This window comes from Thermobia domestica, chromosome 6 (assembly GCF_964235325.1).
Source record: "Thermobia domestica chromosome 6, izTheDome1.hap1.1, whole genome shotgun sequence".
Classification (NCBI taxonomy): domain Eukaryota; kingdom Metazoa; phylum Arthropoda; class Insecta; order Zygentoma; family Lepismatidae; genus Thermobia; species Thermobia domestica.
In genome coordinates, this window is record NC_137459.1 from 295,045,371 (window position 1) to 295,062,488 (window position 17,118).

The window sequence follows — 17,118 nt, forward strand, 5'->3', positions numbered from 1 at the left end:
TAGGCAAGGATATACGGTAAGCGATTCTGAAGGCATGACGTTCTAAGATTTGTAGCTTTTTATAAAAGAAGGGAGCTGCAGGTATCCAGGCTGTGAATTCGTAAGTCAGTACTGGTCGGAGAAAGACTTTATACGTAGTGAGAACTGTAGAGGCGTTGAGACCCCAGTTGGTGCCAGTCAAGCGACGGAGTAGATTAATTCGATTATAGGCTTTGGTCAAAATAGATTTTAAATGAGGTCTCCAGGTGAGATGTTTGTCCAAGAGAAGTCCTAGATATTTGGCTGTGTTTGAAGTGTGAATTCGTGTTCCTTGTACGTAAACATTCAGCAACGTTGGGTTGCGGTGAACCCTAGTGCGTTTGCCAGGAGGCACAAAAACAATTGCTTGAGTTTTGTCGGCGTTGATTTTAAGTCGCCATTTGGAACACCAGGAGGTGAATAGATCGATAGCTTCCTGAAGATGTTTGTTGATGTGCTGTATGGTTTTGCCAAGTGCCAGAAATGCAGTGTCATCCGCGTATTGAAAAGTGCTGACAGTTGCTGGAAGAGGTGGAATATCTGCCACATAGAGAATATAAAGAAGCGGAGACAAAGCAGATCCCTGTGGAACGCCTGAATGTAAAAATACTGGATGAGATAATGCATTGTTAATGGAGATGTAGGCTATGCGTCCAGTGATAAAATTGAATATAAATCGTATGAAGGTGAGAGGCAGATTATATTTAGTAAGTTTGTAGATCAGGCCGTGGTGCCAAACAGTATCAAAGGCTTTCTCTAAGTCGAAGAAAACCAGACAAGAAGGTTTCGTAGAGAGAAATTGATTGTAAATATGGTTGAGAAGGTGAAGTAGCTGATCGTTTATGCTGAATTGAGGGGGACATTGTGCTCGACGATTCATTTTACTCCTTTTTGCTCTAAAGGCATCAGCGACGAACGCCGAAACACTCAACATTATAGATGTGGTTCTTGCTTTGGTCTTTACAACGATGACGTGCACTGTGAAAATTTTTATTGTGTTTACAGCGTGACGAGTAGTTTCATCATTTATGCCAGATACTGACAAAATATAAATGGAACTTCATCTGCATTGGATGCAGGATGAACATGACTGGTACTGGTACTGATTAATATGTACGGTACTTCAGGAACTTCATGTCCTTCGCTTTTATTCAAGTATCGGTTTCAAAATTCGAGTTTGAAATGAAGATGAATTAAGATAAAAGAACACAGATCAAAGTGCAATCTTGCAGTTTTTCCACAAAACCAGCGTCGTTAGAATTCTAGCCTCTTTAGCATAGCTTGAAAATTTGAACTGCTAATACTAGTAACCAAATACAGGAGAAATTTGCGTCCTGTACAACCTTTACACACTATAGTATAACAAATTTAATATACTGGACAATCCTGTATGTACATGACATCTGACAGCCTTAAATGTGCTGATTTTTCTCACAATGTAACATTTGTACAGTGAAACACCTCTTAATGGACACTTCTGGATAACGGATACTTTCATAACACGGACAGATAGTTTTGTTCAGGCAAAAATATAAGTATTACTACGGGAAAGAACCTTTCTTTTACGAACACTGTCAGCTACGAACAGGAACAGATTTCTCTTTCCCCTGACATTCCTGCAATATCTTCATAATCAGTTCATACTAGAGATGCAAGGGAATTGAAAAATTAAGGAGTTCCCCCCTTTTTTTTGCCTGATACATTTTAAAACTATTCCAATAATAGTGAAGAGATGCACTGAGAAAAATAAGCGGTAACCTAGTGGAGGTGAATGGACAATTTGGCTGCTAGAACCAGTTAATAATTCGCAACCCTTGAGACAAAAAAGATTAATTTTACAAGGTCACCGGCAATCAATCGAAAAAGCTTACTGAAAAATACGTAGAAACAATCCAGTGTTTGGTTGTTATTGACCTATAAAAGAGGTTAGAAGAAGGTAACCAATTGAAGAAGGTTAATATAATTTAAAAAACTCTGTTGTTATCAATTGGTTTTTACACAAGGTAAATATAACCCTCCAGAACTTGTTTACTGGTAACACTGCATTACTAGAAGCACAAACAGGAACGTCGCCATTTGCAATTTTAAGAACGAAAAGTTTTCACAATTATGAACAGGGTTGAATCCAGGGGGTCGCTCGGGGAGAATCTCCCCCCGAAGAAAATTCATCCCCCCCGGAGAAACAAAAAAAATCAGTCACAAAATGTAGAAATTACTTCACCCAATTATTTGCTTTCTTTCCGTGCATGTGCAGAAAAAATCCGATCTCTCAATATACATATAAATGACGCAGACCCATTTTATATAAATACTAAACATGTGGGGCCTTATGCAGAGTCGTTCTGACGCGTGATTAGTGCCACACTAAAGAGTCCGACTAACATACGTTTCCTGGAGTAGTCAGGCCTGTTAGTAAGACGCTAATAATACCTCAAAACGACTCTGCATAAGGCGGGTAACATCTAAGATAGAATACCAAATAGTCAATAAAACTTGCAGTTCTTAACGCTATGACCGAGTTTGGCAGAACATGAAATTGTTAACTGTTGAAGAAAGGTTTGTATTTTAGTAGGTACTATACTCTCGCCCTATATTATATATTAGTAGGTAGCACTAGCACAGATTGAGATAGGAAAGGAAAGATAGGGAAGATCTTTCCATCATTCCATATGATCTCTGATGTCAGCAGACATCAGTTCTTGAAAATGTACAGCTCTTGCGTTATTTGAAATAGAGCGCCTAAATCTCATTTCTCGCATCGGAAGTAACAGACGTAAATGTGTTTTACGATTGTTAAAGTAAACACACCTTTCTTTAACTAAAAACAATTCAATTAAAGGGTGAGATTCAGAGGGTGTCATTTAGATGGATCAGGGAGGAACAGTTATCCCTCCTGGGTGAGAGATTTATATAGAATTTATCAATATGACAGTAGTATATAAGTGAAAGATTGCCATTGAAGGTGATGAAGATCCTTCTCAGTGCCGTGCCATGGGGGAGGGGCAAGCGGGGCGACGGCCCCGGGAGCCGAAATAAGGGCGCAAAATTCGGGAGCGAAAAAGAAAAGAAGGAAAGAAAAACAGAGGAATGAAACACATGCGTACATATATAAAATGAAAGAAAAGAAAGTAATGAAAAGTGCTCAAAATCAAGGAAAAGCAGGGTTTACTTTTTAAAATTTTCTCACCTTTCGCGGCTGGTCTGTTGACCTCACTCATATATACGGGGGTACCGTCGTATACTCTCGCGCCAAGCACTGATTTTCCACGACACGGCACTAATCCTACTGAAGATTTAATAAACTAAACTATTGATGTGTATGCAGTGAAGAAACCAAAGCTAATATGCTTGATTTAGAATCAGAAGTGTGAGAAAGAATGATAACTTTTTGTTAAGATATTCCTATGTATGTTTGTTTTAGGACAAAAAATATTTTAGTTAATTTAAATCTTTCTAGAAACTTCTACATTAGTAACAAACAGTAACTACTGAATATAGGAAATAATAACAAAAATAGCTACTGTAAATAGCAATTAAAGTTTAGTCTAAAATATTTTTGCCAGTCTTTATTTAATGTTTTAGATAAAATTAAACGATTGTTTTTTTATTATAATCTCACATTGAATATTTATCAGCAATTAGTCTCAATATTAGGTAAGATGTGAATTGAATTGTTAAATATGCTGCTTTCTTGCAAAACTACAGAAAAACAACTCCCCCCGAGGAGTTGACATCCTCCCCCCGAGTTAAAATGTCTGAATTCAACACTGATTATGAATACATCCGCGGGAATAGGAAAACAGTTATTAAAATATGTATTCTACATGAATTAATAAAGAAATGTGAAGGAAAGTTTATTTACGAAGGGTTATGCATTTTCTGACATTTAAATGAAAACAATTTCGAGAAACATGATTCTAGTACAAATAATCACACTAGATGGTAGCACTACTAATAATGCAACTGTCGTCAAATAATTCATAGACTCGTAACAGTAATTTCGTGATATTTACAGGAAACTTAATATGTTGTACGTTGCTTTATGGTACAGATACCGAAAAACTTTTACAGCTTTTCTTATAAGGAAGAGTAACGACCAAACAAATTCTCACTGTTTTTACATACTTCGGATACGGGTTGCTTATAAGGGTATCAAACAACCACATACGAATCTCAGCTCCCCTCCGAAATGCCCCACTTGCCAAGGGCAACATCCTGCATACAGTTATAGATGTAAAGGCAAACCTGAACCACAAAAGGATCACCCTGAGCTTGTAGTTCCACTACGTACTCCTGAGCAACCTATCACTAATCACCATCCATCAGACGCACCAATCACTCTCAATCAACTACTGACGTTCTTTGCTTTGGCAATGCAAAACATTCAACCCTTTCAACGACCGCACATACTTCAACAGATCATTCAAGCTGCCAAATCTACATTCAATATCAATTTTACTGCCACCTATTCTGGAAACACAGTCCATTTTCATACTTCCATACCTGACACTTCCAATCATGGCTCTGGTGTTCTTATATTTTAACATCCGTTCTCTTCGAAAAAAACAAAGTGCTCTTCGAAACGTTGCTCAGGGAAGAACATGCCAATGCTTTTCTGCTGAACGAAACATTTCTAACACCCGCTATAAGATGTCGCATACCAGGATATTCCTTGTTTCGCGATGACTCCAAATTACCAGCTCAACGTGCCCATGGTGGTACTGCCATAGGTTTCCTTCATATGATTCCTCACCGACGCCACATCTACAATGCTCCTCAACTTCCAGAGTGCGTTATCATATCACTGTATTTTCGAAACATCACAATCACTGTAGCAACAATATACATCCGACCTGGTCACCCATTACCCACTGCATTTGTCCAATTCATTTCCAACAACTTCAACTATTATATCATTATGGCAGACTTTAATATGCATAGTCGAACAGAGCAGGACAGAACTAACTTCAGAAATTTCGTCACTACTCAAACCACTGGTATTATTCACGATCTTCCCAAACCGACTCGCCCCATATCAAATACAACGCCAGACATAGTCATCACGTCAGCAAATCTTGCCTCACGCAGCCTCATAGAAGTTTTAGATCCACTTGGCAGCGACCATGTTCCAATTAAACTTTCTATCAACACTTACAGCTCAAACCCAACTCAAACAAAACCTAATCTTTCCACAAGCCTTCGCTTCGATAAAGCTAACTGGGACAGATACAGGAGTCATCTTACCACCTCCACCGCTCATACTACAGCGCCCTCAACAGAAGACGATATGTACGCTGCCATACACACGATCACATCTTCCATCCAGAAAGCCAGCTCTTTGTCTATACCTACCAGTACAACTCGACCATATCAACCTAATTTACCACCTCATTACCTCACAATGATCACACGATCACGTCAGTTTTATCGTGAGTATACTCTCACCCAAAATCCGGAATCATTGCGTCATCACAAACAGTTACAGCGCACAGTACGTAACTACATACGTGCTTATAAACTTCGATGTTGGGTAAAAGCTTGCAACAAACTCTCAGACACTAATCATCCTTCCAAGTACTGGAAAAGATTCAATGCGCTGTGTGGCAAATACACTAGGACCCCATATCCTCTGTTAATACAAAACTCACCTGCACAAGACGATGTAGAAAAAGCAAACGCATTTGCAGACAATCTTCAACGCATATTCACACCACAACCTCCTGAGCATGCATCTCATCCCGTTGAAAAGATCAATCTCGCTGCTTACCAGTTACAACCCAGCATAATTCATTCTCTTCCGCCTCACACACCGTTAGCTTCTCCTATTACTGTTGACGATATCAGAACCGTAGTCACCCGGAAACGTAATTCAGCACCTGGCTTTGATAACATCACTTATCGACATATCAAGGAAAGTCATCTCTCTTTATTAACCCTTCTACCAACGATTTACACTTTTATTCTTCGCACTGGGTATTACCCAACCACCTGGACAATGTCGAAAACCCTGATGTTTCCAAAGCCAAACAAGCCATTGGACGATGTTTCTTCATATCGTCCCATACAGCTCACATCCACATTCAGTAAAATCCTGGAACGAATCTTGGTCAAACGCCTTCATCAATATCTCGCAGAACGCCACATACTTCATAATTATCAAGCCGGATTTCGACCTGCTTTCTCCATCAATGATCAACTGCTTCGTATTTCTAGTCTGATCACTAATCATTATAATTCTGTCAAACCTTCTTGTCTCGTTTTGTTCGATTTAGAAAAAGCATTTGACAAGGTCTGGCATCTGGGTCTCATTTACAAACTTATTCGCCTTAATATTCATATGCAATATATTCGAATCATTTACAATTTTCTGACGGGCCGACTTGCATATGTTTCTATCAACAATAAGTTATCTCATCCCATTTTTCACCTCTCTGGTGTTCCACAAGGTTCGGCATTGTCTCCACTTCTATACCTTCTGTTTGTCACCGATATGCCTCCACTACCGGACAAAGTGCACATATTTCAATACGCTGACGATACTGCCTTCCTTGCACTGGGTAATATCATGCAACAAATTAATACGCTTTTGGAGAGAGCTATAGATAATTTCTCTCTCTGGTGCACGAAGTGGCATCTTAATATTAACGCTTTAAAAACACAGGCCGTCGTATTTCTACCACCCAAAAAGTCAAATAGAATTCGCCGTAACCCCAATAGATTATCCATTCAAGTCGACCAGGTTCCCATACAAGCCAGTAAGACAGCAACATGTCTAGGTGTAACATTTGATCGACATCTAACCTGAAAGCAGCACCTGGCATCAATCACTTGTAAAGCATACAATCGTTTAAATTTACTGAAACGTTTAACTGGCACTACTTGGGGTTTAAAACCAGCCACTGTTCTCACTACTTATAAGGCATTTCTCCGCCCAACTCTCACACACGGCCACACAGCCTGGGTATCTGCCCCAACCAGTTTTTACCACAAACTCATAATACTCGAACGTCATGCCTTCCAAATTGCACATAGAATCAAATTACCCAGCCCTACCCAACATCTTCACAGTCTTATCACATTCCCTACATTACAGTACCCTATCGAAAAACTCAGACTTACTTATCTTACTAAGCGTTACCACGATCATCATCCTCTTCTTATGGATACCATGCACCATTTAGCAGTTCATCCCACGCCCTCTCGATATATGCACACGCCCTTGTCATTATTATTTACCCTGTATTGTTACACACTGCCACCGAATCACCCAGACTTACATCTCCTCGATGATTTTCATACTCATTTTCATCATCCGTTCATTACTCCATCTACTGCACAGTGATTCTCCTCATCACTAACATGGGCTCCCCCTGTCCCCATCATAGCCTAGAGTTGCCCCTAGGCAAGAAGATACTCTCATGTGTCCAATTAACATTTCCTATGTGCTGTGGTATGTTTTGCACCTCATCTCATCTCTCACCCCCATCATCATACAAATCGATACTACTTTGGCCTACTGTTTAAATTATTTCCTTCTGCATCTGATTAAACTCTCATTATATTTTTAACCATCGCTTCTTGATTTATCATCCTTCTTTATATGTGTCTTACATTTTCTCCTCATACTATGTATATTATGTGTTATGTATATTATGTGTTATGTATATTATATGATATCTTTATATTATTTTGTATGTCTCCCAACCCAAACGTTAAGGCTGCAAAAGCCTTAAGTCCTGTGTTTATTTATAGATTTTACTAAATAAAGATAAATTGATATCTACCTTCCCATAGACCATCCTTTATACATCCAGTATCCCATTCTCCATAAAATTCCATTCCCTAAAAGAGGGCGTAACCCTCTAACAGGGTGCTAGCCATCGGCTAGCTTGAAAAAAAAACAATCAGTTAGCCCTCACCTTCTCTCACCTATCCCTTATCTTTCCCTTCATGCCCTTCCCGAAGAAAGGGTGTACCCCTTGACCGGTTTAACCTTGTAAGAAAAAAAAACTACAACTGAACCACAAGCGTAGGTAGTTGTTTTATATTTTAATATGGCATTTTTTGATGTTATCACATCATCAGAGATTTGATTGAAGATATACAAACTATTATAACTAGTTAAAGATATGTTACATTAATCAAAATATGTGGTTAGAAATTTAATGTATCCTGTTTCGTTAACCGAGCAGTCGGTTGTTCTAGCATGCTAACCAGGTTACCGGTTACAGGTTATGATTAGTAGTGGTAACCACGTGGTCGGTTGGCTTACCCCTGTGAATTATTACACTCTAACCTAGCAATATTAACATTATTACACTCTAAACTAGCAATATTAACATTTAACGCATGGTTGCGATCTTCTTCTGTCTTAACCTTTTTCGCTTGGTTACTGGGACACACGACTTTGTTGTCCATATTTTGACAAACTAACTTGGTTACTGTCCACCTTTTTCTGGTTTACTAGTAACCTTTCTTTCTTTTTTTTTTTTTGCGTGCGCAGGGGCGTACTCACAGAAGGATCTACCCGTTCCGGATTCCCTCAAAATTTGCTAACTTATCATACATTTGTTTACTTTCTCAATAAAATTAAACTTGTTTAGCAGGAAAATGATTGATATAGCATGTTAATTTGAACTTACACTACATCTGTCCTCTAGATTTTATAAAAAAAGAATCCAGTTCTATCATTTTCCCCCTGAAAATGTAGATGAAAGTATTTTACAATTACTTTCCGTTTTTCCGGGTGCAGAAAAATACCCGTTCAATACTAAATAGACATAGTGGCTTGTAGTATTAGATCACTCCCAATAAGCATTTCTGGGTGTGCGCTTGCCGCTCGGATAACAGTACGTTCCACCTTTGTGTCCACATTATAGCATGGAAAACATTTAATTACTGCATTCTGAAGAGAAAATCCTGAAAAAAATCAAGAATAAAAAATCGGTCATACGATAGAAAGAAAAAAAATGCAAATTGGTGGACGTAGTGGCTTTTCTAATTCCAACGGATTGTTCATAGAACTACTAGATTAACATTCAACGACAAAATTGTTTTAGTAAAATCTTTAATAGTGTCAGCAATAAGTATTGTGAAAGTGTAGTAGATTTCGTAGAACAAAATTATCATTTAAAATGTATGAATAAACTGAAAGTTCATTATAACTTAAGAGGGCAGAATATTTAAAACTATCCACAAATTTCTTATTTCAAAACTTTTGACACTATGTAGCAGCACAGTAAGAATGAGTTAAGCTAATGATAAGCTAACATCATACCCAAAATAACCATTTATGGTTGTTTTATTTTTATAAACTGAACTTTCTGAAGCTCAGAATAAAATATTTGCCGAATGGGCAATGATATTTAAGAAAGATTTGTAACAAAACAGAAATGGTTTTGTGTCTGTTTCGTGGTTTATGGTACATTCTCTTACCTGCCGAATTATATTTGGGTAAACAGTAAAATATATAGAAATGTATAACCTCCAGGTACTTGATAAGATGGTTAGGCAACCAAAGGAACACATCAGATATGTGGGTTGCATAACTTACACTTGTCAACACCTCAATGTCAGTTTGAAAACAAATCATGACAGCCAAACATAGGATTCACAAGAATCGGATGTTATAAACGCACTTTCTTAATTGTACAGTCCACTAAAAGAAAATAAAAGTGGTACTTTGAACAAAAAATGTCATTAAAAGTTAAAAGAAAAGTGGAAATTTCCCGTTTTCTCCCGTAAAGTTCTTTTTTAATAAAAAAAAAAAAACACCCATCCCCAAAATACGGTTTTTTGCTGCACCTCTAGATGGTGTATTTTAGTACAGAAAATATTGTCTGCAATCCTAACTATATATAAAACTACATGAGCTGACATGCTACAATGATTAAATTTGGCATGATTGTAGCTCTCCAGAACTAACCGACAGGAAAATTTCCAAAAGTGAATACTCTTAATTTTTAGGAGGTCTAAAGAGGTGATAAAAAATTTACCTATGTTATTTAAATGAGCTTTTTTTAGGGGGGACCTATAATCTCATGTTTTAGGTACTTAGAATTGGAATAAAAACTTGAAATTCGGTATGCTTGTACGTTTTTGTTAGCGTTACCTAAATAAATCATTAGAAATAAAAAAATTCCAACCAGAGAGCAGTTTTATAGAGAACTGAAAAATCTTTCCCATGTTATTTATATGTTATGTCTTCAACACCCCAAAATGTTTAGGCGCTTCCGGCAGGATTAAGATGATGACATTTTACATGATTGTAGCCTTCCAGGACTAACCGACAGGAAAATTGCCAAAAGTGAATGTTTTAATTTGTTAAGGATCTAAAGGGAGATGAAGAAATGCTCATGCTATTTAAATGGGCGGTTTCTTGGGACACAAAATTTTATACTTTAGATAGTTGAAATAGGAAAAGTAACGATAGAATTGTGGGTTAAAGAGGTGCGAGGCCATAGGCAGAGCAAAGACAGTGTATGGGGGTGTATCCTCCGGATGGAAAGATTCAGGAAGCATGAAGAGCAATTCACAAAATTCACTGTTGATGTAAAGGCCGATAGATAAGAAATGCGAGACTGTAGGTCGAGCAGACTCGGAGGTCTGAGGGCGGAGCCCCCAGCTAGCCAAAGACTAGTCTATATTATAAAATTGAAAGTGACTGTGTTTGTGACTTATAATCTCTTGAACCACCCGGCAGATTTCGATCAAATTTTTGGCGTGGAAGAGGTTCCAGCCTGGCAGTGGTTTTAGCTGTTCACTTTGACTATGTTCGTGAGTTAATAACTATTGAACCACCACATCGATCTCAATCAAATTTTCAACATAGATAAGGGTTTGACCTAGGATGTTTTCTTCGTTTCACTTTTAAGGTGCAACGTAGTGGGGGGGGGATATACAATATATATTAAAAGTAAAAGTGACTGTTTTTGTGACTTCCTCACGTTTAAACCACCCGACCGATCTTAACCAAATTTTTAACATAGATGAGGTTCGGGCATGGAAAGTTTACATATATATATATATATATATATATATATATATATATATATATATATATATATATATATATATATATATATATATATATATCGGGTGTTGCAAAATAAGTGGTACAACTCTTGGGAGGTGACTCCTGCCACTGAGATAAGAAAAAAAGTTTTCAACTTTCTGCTATCGGACATAGTTTCAGATCTACAAGGTGCCGAAAGTGTGAGAGAATGACTTTCGGACGCCATTAGTTCGGAAACTATCCAACATAAAGAGGACGGGTAAAAAATTCACTGAAGAAGTCAGACCTGCTCTATTGATTTTGTATGTTTCACAATCCTACCATGCACGCGCAAGGGATTCCCCAAAGGAACGTAGGGAGTCCCGGATAATCTGCTAATAAAACTTGGTCTAAATGGCTTTCTACCAGGTAACAATAATTCGTTTGTCTTAAGTCAATATCTGGATCAAATACAAAATGGCGGATACCTTCATGCCCGTTGTGTGTGGTTGCATAATCGCCAGGTACGGATGCTGGCCAACAGTCACGTTCTGAGTATTAAGTGTAGCGAATTTGTACTCAAATGCTCTAGAAAGACATTTGGAGTGTCGGTAGAGCATAACAGATGAAGCAGGGTGATTCACATGTATGAAAACACTTAACGAAAAATGCCCAGAAATGCACTCATACTAAGTAAACGTGAGTTCAAAGCGTCGGAAATGTAAGGATTAGCGTCATGAACATGAAAGCCATTGCCAATTCACCAATAATATTCCTTCAAACCGATGCAAATGATGTGCATGGTTGCATACCAATAAGGATGCAACAACTGAGGCCAAGTTGAAATTGTGCAATTGGATTTACAAAGAAACTGGGTAAACTAAATGAATGTCACTAGTGAAATCGCATGATCGATATTGAAATGTGGCCAATGTGTGTGTTGATAACATGTAGCTAATGAACAAATGTCAACATGTCGCACTACTGCTGGGACATCGTCACACATGCGAAAAATAGGAAAATAATTACTCGGTCTTGAATCTGAGGCCTTGGGCTCCCAGTAGGATTGGAAACTGCGACCACGCGAGCAAAAGCGAGCGCTCTAGCCCTGAGGTTCGAAGAAGCTTCACTTTCTCTGTATTCATTTCTTTGAGGAGTACCCACTTTGTTTGGCAAGCCCTCTTGTACAGCCTCCCGACATACCTGTGTGTTTCATTTTGTTACTCACTGCACAGTTGTAAGGAATCAGAGCTTCTTGCTATTTCTCATGTTGGTTTATTTTCCATATTTATGGTGTTCCAGCTGTAGTGTTAAATGTACGAAACCGGTTCATTTTCGTCTTTGTATTGCCATGTGCACTGTGTGTAAGATACGAATTTCTGGAGGTATTTTCCTATATTTCGAGTACGTCATATGTCTCAGAAGACGTGGGACATGATACAAGTTTGTTATTTTCACGCTCTATCAGAATTTGAACCATGCATTAAGAGGTTTCTTTTCATATGTGTCGACTGTGGGACAATGTCCCAAACAAAGAGGGACATTGATACAATCGTGTTCTAGTTACGTTCTACCAAAAGGTGCACCAGATGTAATACAGTAGCAGAATGTACAACGTTATTTTCCTAGTTTTCGCACGTGAGACGGTATCCCAGCAGTAGTGCGACATGTTGACATGTGTCAATTAGCTACATGTTGATATCAACAACCGTGCACATCATATTGCATTGGTTTGAGGGAATATTATTGGTGGATGGGCAATGGCTTTCATGTTCATGACGCTAATCCTTACATTTCCGACGCTTTGAACTATCGTTTATTGAGTATGAGTGCATTTCTGGGCATTTTTCGTCAAGTGTTTCCATACATGTGAATCACCCTGGTTCATCTGTTATGTTCTACCGACACTCCAGATGTATTTCTAGAGCATTTGAGTACAAATTCGCTACACTTAATACTCAGAATGTCACTGTTGGCCAACATCCGTATCTGGCGATTATGCAACCACACACAACGGGCATGAAGGTGTCCGCCATTTTGTATTTGATCCAGATATCAACTTAAGACAAACGAATTATTGTTACCTAGTAGAAAGCCTATCCATTTAGACCAAGTTTCATTTGGCAGATTATCCGGGACACTCTACGTTCCTTTGGGGAATCCCTTGCGCGTGCATGGTAGGATTGTGAAACATACAAAATTCAATAGAGCAGGTCTGATTTCTTCAGTGAATTTTTTACCCGTCCTCTTTATGTTGGATAGTTTCCGAACTATTGGCGTCCGAAAGTCATTTTCTCACGCTTTCGGCACCTTGTAGATCTGAAACAATGTCCGATAGCAGAAAGTTGAAGAGAACTTTTTTTCTTATCTCAGTGGCAGGAGTCACCTCCCAAGAGTTGTAACACTTATTTTGCAACACCTTACACTTATTTTGCTACATGCAATATATATATGTATAACCTAAGGGAGAGGATATTTATATATAAAAATAAGGAAACTTAACTCTCGAACCGCCCAACCGATCTCGATCAAATTTTCAACATAGATGACGTTTGGACCTGAGATAATTTTTGTCATTTAACTTTGACGGTGCAATATAGGAGAGGGGAGGGGATATATATGTAAAAATGAAAATGAAAGTGACTGTCTTTGTGACTTCATCACTCTTGAATCACTGGACCGATTTCGATCAAATTTTCAACATAGATGAGGTTCGGTCCTGGGATGGTATTTATCTTCTCACTTTGACGATAGCGCTTAGGGGAAGGGGAGACGGAGTTAAAAATATATAAAACCTAATAACTTATGAACCAAACAATCTCGATCAATTTTTTAACATAGATGAGGTTCGGGCCTGAGGTGTTTTTTTTTTTTTTTCGTTTCACTTTGATGGTAGTACTTAGGGGAGGGAGCTGGAAGAGGATATATATAAACAATAACCCTTGATCCACCAGACCGATGTCGGTCAAATTTACAATCTAGATGAAGTTTAAACCTGAGATGTTTTTTTGTCATATCACTTTGACGGTATAACTTGGTGGGAAAGAGGAGAGACATTTAAAAATGATCGGTAATGACCGATATTAGTGTTTAATTCATAGTTTTGGTGGTCGCTGAGATGAACAGTGGCACTTCTGATGCCCTTTAAATTCAAATTCAGCCCCGCAACTTGGGGGAGGTGTATATATATATATATATATATATATATATATATATATATATATATATATATATATATATATATATATATATATATATATATATATATATATATATATATATAATCGAAATTACCAATATCAGGGTCGAATTCATAGTTTTCGGGGTCGCTGAGATAAACAAAGACACATCCGATGCCGTGCCCCTGGAGCATGGCGAAGGGAAAGGGTATATAAAAATCATCGAAAATGACAGTTATCAAAGAGCGGTTTACTAATAGTAAAAAGTGACTGACAAACGGAACATACTACTATTGTTTTCTTAATTTAACCCAGCGAAGTGGGTAACTGATGCTAGTTTTAAAATAAATCTGCGATACAGTAGAATAGGAATAAAATCCCTTCCACAGCCGTCATGATTGGTGGCTTCTATCTACGTTTTCAGTATATTATTATTATTATTATTATTATTATTATTATTATTATTATTATTATTATTATTATTATTATTATTATTATTATTATTATTAATAATAATAATAATAATACATGCTCTTATTTTGTTACTTTTACTTGTAGTAGCTAAATCAGTATAAAAATAAGGGATTTTACAGGGAGTCGCATATGCTTGAAAAGAAAATTAGCACCCAAGAGTTATAGTTTTCAGTGCAGTACAAGCGAAAATAAATAAACATGTCCTTCAGCGATAGTTTCCTTTCCTTACAATGCAGAATTCCCCTCTTTCCTCTAATAACTCGAACACCGAGCACAGCATTTCGCTATTAGCCTATATTTACCTTTATAAATAACGTATTTACTCTGTACTGCGAGTAATCCAAATTTGTATAACCTCTCTATAACAAACATTTCTCATTAAAAATGAAATAAAATCTTTGAGTTTTACGTCCCAAGGTTATGCCGGTTAGGCTAAAGGAGACGGTGATAATGAGTAATGAATGAAATGGTGGAATGAAGAAAGTGAGAGGAAACGGGAGAGCCCCATGGAAACCTACGCACACGGTGTTTGTCTACCACAAAGTCCACTTGGCGGGGGCTGGGATCGAACCCGGGACCCCAGGCACCAGAGGTGAACGCTCTACCACTGAGCCACCGCGGCCCCCAAAACATTTCTCATTTACGAACAAATAATTGTGTCCCATCTGTATCCATTATTGAGATATTTCACTGTATTCCCTTATTATAGTGTATAGAATTTATTATTGTATGCGTTCTACAAACAACAGAAATCATACCATGATTTTAGTTGTTTTTGAGAGTACAAAGATACAGAAATTAAACAAGTAATTTAAGAACTAGTTCGTGGCAGTATGGTTAGGGTACTCACCTTCTGCACGGGAAACTCAGGTTCGATTCTCGATGGGAGGTAGCGTTGCTCGAATCCTACGTTAGTCAGTAGATGTTATAGCATATAGCCTTGGTGCCGAATGTGACGCAAAGTTCCAAATCAACCAACCAATTATTTCAAAATGCTTAATATAGAAAACGTCTCCCATGAACTACAGTTGAATGCTAGACCCAAAGATAATAAATATTAAATAAATGGTAACAATGTTTGTAGCAAACTCAGAGAATGTTCCACAACAGACACAAATGTTTCAAATTTTGCCGAAAGCGTGAAATGCATTGTAAAACACAGATCGTAATTTTAGTACAGTAGAATAATTAATATATCTAATATACCCTAAATACAAAACAGAAATTTATGCTAAATTAGATCCATAGAAAGTACAGGATGAAAGCAACAATGAATGCTTCAAATGCTATTGAAATGTATTACCGAAAACTAATAATAATAATAATAATAATAATAATAATAATAATAATAATAATAATAATAATAATAATAATAATAAGAAGAAGAAGAAGAAGAAGAAGAAGAAGAAGTTTTCTGCCTTTTGGCAGGTCCTGGCACTAGTGAGTTTTTTTCCTTTCTTCTTAATTTTCAGTTTGGGCCTGGGAATGTTTCTTCCATATTTCCCGCTGTTCAGCTTCCTCTTTGGACTCCCAATATTTTCTCCTAACTTTCAAATCATCGATCAGTTGTGTTCTTCTTCTCCTTACTCCTCGCTTTCCTTCTATGGTGGTATGAAGAAGACATTTTTTTCGCAAGATGTATCCAATCCAGTTGACCTTTCTACGAAGGATGGTGGCTAGGAGCATCCTGGTAAATTCAAGCACTCTATGGAAAAGATATTGATGCTATTGGTAGATATCCCGTGTATAAAATAGTTGAGGTCATGGGAAAATACCTTCAAAGGGTTAAATTTCAGCTTGCCAGATAATACTAAACTTGCTCATCTCTATAAATATTGTCATGTAACATCTATAAATGTTAGTAGATCATTTTTCGCCTACAAATGTCACAAACTATCACCAAAATGTGAAGAGAAGCATATTATAATATACTGTATAGCGGAAGGAGTAAATCCTTTTAAAAAATCACAATGGAGATGTGTAGAAAAGTGAAGCACGTATTATTTCGTGAAATACTCTCTAAAATACGAATGTGAAGAAAAGCCAGAGATCGTGTTCTTATATCACTTTTTTTTAAAAAATCATAATTTTGTGTGTTTTAGAAAGTTAGGAGTACATAAATTGTAATTGTCATAAAAATAAATTCTGAAAGGTACAGTACACTTTCGATGTTATATTTCACCCACAAAATTTTATCACAACTTTACTGTTATGTTTGAAAACGATCTTTTATTGCATTGTTAGTGCGTATTCAGTTCATATTTTAACACATTTAACAGCATAGTTGCTTGCATATTTCCTGACTTTAGGTGCTTAAAAATCCAATGTCTACTAATTACAGACAGTTCTCGACATATGTAAATTGATTGTACGAGGGCTCTTTGCGCAGGTCGAATTTTTACCATTACTAGGACTAAGATGGGACAGTCCTGGATTTACACTATTTGTCTTTTT

At 37.3% G+C, this 17,118-nt stretch overlaps 1 protein-coding gene across 1 annotated transcript in view; it reads left to right on the forward strand.

Annotated features, from left to right (window-relative positions):
- LOC145688523 (uncharacterized) overlaps positions 1-17,118 on the forward strand; it is a 303,038-nt gene that overhangs the window by 54,536 nt on the left and 231,384 nt on the right. The window lies entirely within an intron of this gene.